Genomic DNA, 5,547 nt, shown 5'->3' on the forward strand with positions numbered 1-5,547 from the left:
GAGTTAAATCCTATCCCCATTCTGGCTCCAAAGCTTTCTCTGAAACTGCTGCAAGATGTGGAACTCCCTAAGCACCAATCAGCCTTACCCGGGTTCAGGACTGGTCCACTATCTGGGTACATAGCAATCTCTGGAGCTGCTGAGAGAGGTGGAACTTCCTAAATGCCTGTGGCCTAACAAGAAGTTGAATCCAATCCCTATCCTGGCTCCACAGCTTCCTGTCAAGCTCCTCAGAGAATAACTTCCCAAGTCCCTGTGGGTCTAACCAGGAGTTTTAATGTGACCATCACTCTGTATCCATAGCATCTCCTGGGATATGTGGCTTATCTGTTATTTCACTATGATTTTATTTATTTTTCCATTTTGGATCTTTGCAAAAAGTAAACTTTGTAATAATAAATTTAAATTTCTTTAATAAGTTTTCAAAAGTTTTCTCATATTGCTTTACTTTACATTTATTTTGGTTAGTGTATTAAAAAAACAATTTATGCTTCATAACAAGTCCTGTTACAAAGGAAAACCTTTCTTGATGTTCTTTGTGGGTATCATTGTTATATACATTAGATGTATAAACATTAAAAATGGAATGATGTATTAGTTACTTTTCTGAGGCTGTGTTAAAATATCATGACCAAGGCAACTTATAGTAGAGTTTATTTGGGCCTAAAGTCCCAGAGAGATGAGTCCATCATGGCATGGAGGCATGGAGGCAGAGGTGTCTGGAACAGAAATGAGTACTCTCATCTTCAAGCATACTCAGGAAGTAGATGGAAGCAGAGAGAGGGCAAACTGGAAGTGGGGCAAGAGTACAAATTCAAAGCCCACCCCCATTGACATGCTCCCTCTAGCATGTTACGTCCTAGTCATTCCATGACTTCCCAAAACAGTATCATCAACTTGGGACCATATACCAAGAATTCAAATACTTGAGCAGAGGGGGCACACTTATTCAAACAACCAGAAATCATGATTATAATAATCATATCATAGAATTTTATGCTTTAAAAAACTGGTAGAGGGGCTGAAGAGATGGATCAGCAGTTAAGAACACTGGTTGTTCTTGCAGAAGACCTGGGTTCGAATCCCACACCCATATGGCAGCTAACAACTGCCTGTAACTCCAGTCCCAGGGGATCCAACAGCCTCTTCTGACCTCTGTGTGCATTGCATGACACAGCATGCAGGCAATACATGCATATGCATAAAAGTAATAAATAAAATTTTTTAAAAAGTTAAAAAAAGTGGTAGAAAAAAGAAAAAAATTTTGTTAATGTGATTCATCATTTATAGTTTTATCAGATTTCATGTTGATATACCAATCTGAAATCTTTCTCAACCTCCTAAAGCTCTGACTACATTCAACTTCTTTGTATGCATAATAGAAATACTCCAATCCTATGTAATGGGAAGAATATTTTGTACAGATTCATTTTACTGGTTTATTTATCCATTCATTTCTTATTTTTTTAAACACAGTCTTACTATGAAATACAGGCTGAGTTGAAACTAAGCATTTATCCCATGGTGTCTTCAAACTCAATGTCCTCCTGCCTCTACTTAAGATTGTTGAGAATAAAGGTTTTTGCCACCCCATGCAGCTTTCATAAAGCTTTATGCCTCCGCTTTATAGATCAGTTAAGAGACCACAATCATACTGGTTTTTATTCTTACAGATTTCTATCTCCTAATCCCTTTGTTTTCATGCTGCATATGCTTGAGACCATTTCTCATGACTATATATGGTTGGCTTTGTGTTCTTCTCTTTCAACTCTCATTGTTTTTTTCTGGGGGATTGGAAAATGTACATTTTTTGGGTCTTTTTGAGACAGGGTCTCCCTGCAGCCCCAGCTGGCCTGGAACTTACTACGTAGACCAAGATGGCCTTGAAGTCACAGAAATCTGCCTGCTCCTGCCCCCTGATTGCCAGGATTAAAGGTGTGTGCCACCATGCCTGGTGGAAAATGTACATTTTACACTTGAAGAATCCTCTCAAATAATTATACTTTAAAGATTTGAGTACATCTGGGTGTGGTAGTGCATGTTGATAATACCAGCATGTAGGAGAGAGGATGGAGTATCACTAGAAGTTTATTGTGTGGCTTGTCTACAGTCAGTTCTTAAGATTTCACACTGATATAAGTTTCATGTAAGTTAAGGATACTTGTAATAGAAGCATTTTTTGTTATCATGCCTTACTCTATTGCGAAGGCAGGTCTTCAACCTCTGGATAGCAATGAAGTAATGCTCCTGCACCCAGATGGGTTTAGGATTAAAGCATTCACCAGGGTCAATTAAATGGCCCATTGGGTAAAGGGCTTGCTACCAAGGTGATAATGTTTGATCCCAAGCTCCATATGGTGAAAGGAGAGAACTGACTCCCACAAATTACCCTTTTACCTCCATATGCACACATGAGCCCCACCAAATAAACAAATAAATGTATAATTATCAATCAGGCTAATTACTTGTTTTGCATGTTCCCTAACTTGCATTGGGATGTGATGTAGACAGAAGACAAACGTGTTTACCTTTAAATATTTTTATTAATGACAAACTTCTTTTGAAATCATATTCTCTACCATCATAGTCTCTGGACTTTATGACTTTTCAGACATCAAATGACAGTGCTCAACATTAGAAAACTTTCTTATATTCTTTATAAAATACCCACAGCACATATACTCTAAAGTCAACTGAGGTATGACTCAGTAATGCTTTTCTACATTATTTAAATTCCCAAGAATTCACATGTATGAATTCTCTATAGATTATACTAGAGAATTCTCCTACATTCTTGAAAGCCATGGCAGCTCACAAATGTGTTCTCTCACAAATGTGTTGAGAAAGGTCTGACTTACAGTATAAAGCTTTTACACTTCCCTCAGTCTTCTCATGTGCATATTTTCATACACTGAGAAATGACAATGTAGAAAGCTATTCTGCATTAGTTACATTTATGAAGGGTCTTCCATGTGCTTATACTTGATTAGTGAAACATAACTTAGGAAGAAATCTTCCTGAATGCTTTACATTCAAAAGGCTTGTAAAGTACCAAAATCTTTGATGTAGAAAACTTGTAAGCTTTCTCACATTCTTCATATTCCTGGTAATACACACCTAAATGCATTACCTGATGTGCTTTCAACTCTGACTTCCAGCAGAAGAAAGCTTTCTTGCATTCTTTACATACATACACAGGGCTGCTTTTCATCCATCTGAGTTCTTTGATGTACAGTGATTTGTTAGTACAGGAGAAAGCTTTCCTACATTCTTTACATACATGATACACACTTGTATGAGTTCTCTGATGTGCACTGAGGTGTGACAGTACAAAGCTTTCCCATATTCTTCATATCCATATGGCTTCTCACCTGTGTGTTTTCTATGATGTATGAGTTTAGACTTGTAACTGGAACCTTTCTGGCATTCTTTATATTTATAGGATCTCTCCCTGTATGAGGGTTTGGTGTAGAATGAGTTTTAACTTCCAAAAGAAAGTTTTCCCATATTCTTTACATTCATAGGGATAAACAGTATGCTTTATCTGATGTGCTGTCAGTTTTGATTTCCAGGAAAAGGTATTCCTGTTTGTTTACATTCATAGGGCTTCTTACCTATAAGAGCTCTTCGATGTACAGTGAGTCATTACTTTCAGAAAGAAGTTTTACTGCATTTTTTACATTCTTAGAGATATATACTTGTATGCATTCTCATATTTGCTACAAGTTGAACCTTGATGGAGAAAGCTTGTCTACAGTCTTTACATTCATAATGCTTCTCATTTTTGTGTGCATTCTTTGGTGAGGTTTGACTTCAAGAAAGACTTCCTACTTCCTTTACATTTATAAGGATACATAACTTGTACGTGTTCTCATATGTATTGTGAGTAGACACTTGGTGGAGAAAGCTTTCCCACATTCTTTATGTTCATAAGGCTTCTCATTTGTATGAGTTCTCTGATGTGCACTGATGTTTGACTTGCAGTACACAGCTTTCCTACATCTTTTATACTGATAAGGCTTTTCCCCTGTGTCTTCTCTCATGTACGATGAGTCTAGACTTGGAAGTGAAAGCTTTCTGGCACTCTTTACATTCATAAGGCTTCTCACCTGTATGATTTCTCTGGTGAATAACGAGTTTAGACTTATAGCTAAAAGTTTTCTCACACTCTTTACATTTATAAGGTTTCTCATTTGAATGAGTTCTCTGATGTGCAATTAGCTGTGAATTACAGTAGAAAACTTTTTCACATTCTTTACATTCATAAAGATTCTCACCTGTGTGTTTCCTCTGATGCATAAGGAAACTACACTTGTAACTGAAAGCTTTCTGGCATTCTTTACATTCATAGGATTTCTCACCTGTATGTTTTCTCTGATGTGTATTGAATGTGACTTAAGGTAGAAAGCTTTCCCACATTCTTTACATCCATAAGGCTTCTCACCTGTATGAGTTCTCTCATGTACACTGAGGTTAGACTTAGAGTTGAAAGCTTTCCCACATTCTTTACATTCATAAGGCTTCTCACCTGTATGAGTTCTCTCATGTACACTGAGGTAAGACTTAGAGTTGAAAGCTTTCCCGCATTCTTCACATTCATAGGGATATACACCCTTATGAGTTCTCTGATGCTGAGTAAGCTCTGACTTCCAGTAAAAAACTTTTTTGCATTCTTTACATTCATAGGGATACACACCTGCATGAATTCTCTGATGTAGGGTGAAATGAGACTTGTAGGAGAAAGCTTTCCCGCATTCTTTACATTCATAGGGATACACACCTATGAGACAAAATTTTTATGTGTCATTCTGAATATGACTTATTTCAATTGAAATGAGATGCCCTTCCATCAATACTCTGTGAACAACACTATCTGTCTTTTCTTTATGATTAAGTAACACTCCATTATTGACATACCTAATCTTTATCTCTGAATTCAGTGATTGGTAGATAAGTTGAGAATGTACCTTGCCTATTGTGAATGATGCTTTGAAAAAAAATGAGCCTGCAGGAAAACACAATATATGTTTAAATTCATTCATTCATGTATTAAATAAGCTAGGGGTTAGACACCTTACAGCATTTTTTACCATTTCTGAAAAAGACTCCATAGTGATTTCCACAGTGGCTGACCAACTGTGTATTTTTACTACCAGGGGATAAGGGGTCCTTGTTTGCTGTGTACTCAAATTGAGCCTTATTTCCTTGAACAAAGACATGATGTCTTGTATGAGATTTGATCAGAATGTTGTTTGCATTGCATTTCCCTAACTGGTAAATATACTACACATTTTCCATGTTTTATTGGTCATTTTTATTTCTTCTGCTGAGTGACTTCAATTTATTCATTTGTTGACTGGATTTTCGGCCATTAGATATTTACCTGTTTTTGAATTCTTTAATATAGTCTGAATGTTAATCCCATGTTGGAAGAAAAGCTCAATTAGACTTTGTCTGAATCTGTAGGATTTACCTTCTTTCTGGTTATTTTTTAGTTGCTGGGCAGAACATTTACATTTGGATGAAATAAAAATGATCAATAAAACA

This window comes from Nannospalax galili, unplaced genomic scaffold (assembly GCF_000622305.1).
Source record: "Nannospalax galili isolate Female #2095 unplaced genomic scaffold, S.galili_v1.0 scaffold47, whole genome shotgun sequence".
NCBI lineage: Eukaryota > Metazoa > Chordata > Mammalia > Rodentia > Spalacidae > Nannospalax > Nannospalax galili.